The following is a 1041-nucleotide window of genomic DNA, read 5'->3' as shown; positions in this document are numbered from 1 at the left end:
ATCTATGTCATATAACTATACTGTAGGTAACCTGGATGGCTAAAATGCAGGCAACAAGCAAAATATGCTCCTCCTGATCATTATGTTGTGAGTAGAATCCAACTCCAGTAGAAACACTTTAAAAGTATAAAAGCAATAGGCAGTGTATCAAAGTGGTTGAATTAAGAGTTAACAGTAATATATCATTTGTTATAAAACACATTTAAAAAATGTTTTTAAAAATCAATCTTATCACACAGACTGAAAAGAGAAGATATAAGTGTCTTTGATCTAAACCTCAGCTCAAAGCTTAAGGGATGAAGGGGATTATATTTTGAAAGCAAGAGAGGAGACTATCAAGAAGCAACCAAAAAAGCCAGTAACATATATTTGGTGCTGACAAAAGCAGAAGAGTCTTGCGGTATTTATTTGTTTTATTCATGTGTCAAAGGAGTCAAGTTTTCCTGAGTCTCAGATTTATCAGTTATAGATAAATCAGACATTCCTATTTTAGCTTTTATCATTGATTTTTGACCTACATACGGATCCTCAGGTGTGTCATCAGAAAAACACTTGAAACAAGCATAGCCTTCTAGTCTGGTGACTATTGTTTTTGAGAAATCAAAAAGTAGCAGAAGCACAATAAATTGTTATCAGCAATCTAAGGTGCCTTTAGCACCCCAGCAATGATAAGTGTTGATTCACAGGAGCTTTACTGGAAAATCATACAAACATCAATTGTGTCATATGTCCACACATCTACCCTTCAGACCAGAGGAGAAGTTTATTTCTTCTCCACCTCCCAAATGTCATGTGACTGCATTATTTTGACAAAATTCAAACCAGAGTTTTGCTCCGTTTTGAACCATGTCTAGAAACATGATTCTAGTTTCCTATTGCTTAGGAAAATGGAAAAAAAATTTAGAAGAGCATGCATGACAGGAATATCCCGGAAAATCTAGCATCCAGAAGTTTGATTACTACTTATCAATTAGGAAGAAGTAATAAAATTTTTAGCAAAGTGTAGATGCTGGATATGACGAGTATAAAAATATCCAGAAT

Source organism: Mandrillus leucophaeus, unplaced genomic scaffold, assembly GCF_000951045.1.
Source record: "Mandrillus leucophaeus isolate KB7577 unplaced genomic scaffold, Mleu.le_1.0 Scaffold1027, whole genome shotgun sequence".
Lineage (NCBI taxonomy): Eukaryota > Metazoa > Chordata > Mammalia > Primates > Cercopithecidae > Mandrillus > Mandrillus leucophaeus.
Note: the sequence above shows the minus strand (reverse complement) of the source record.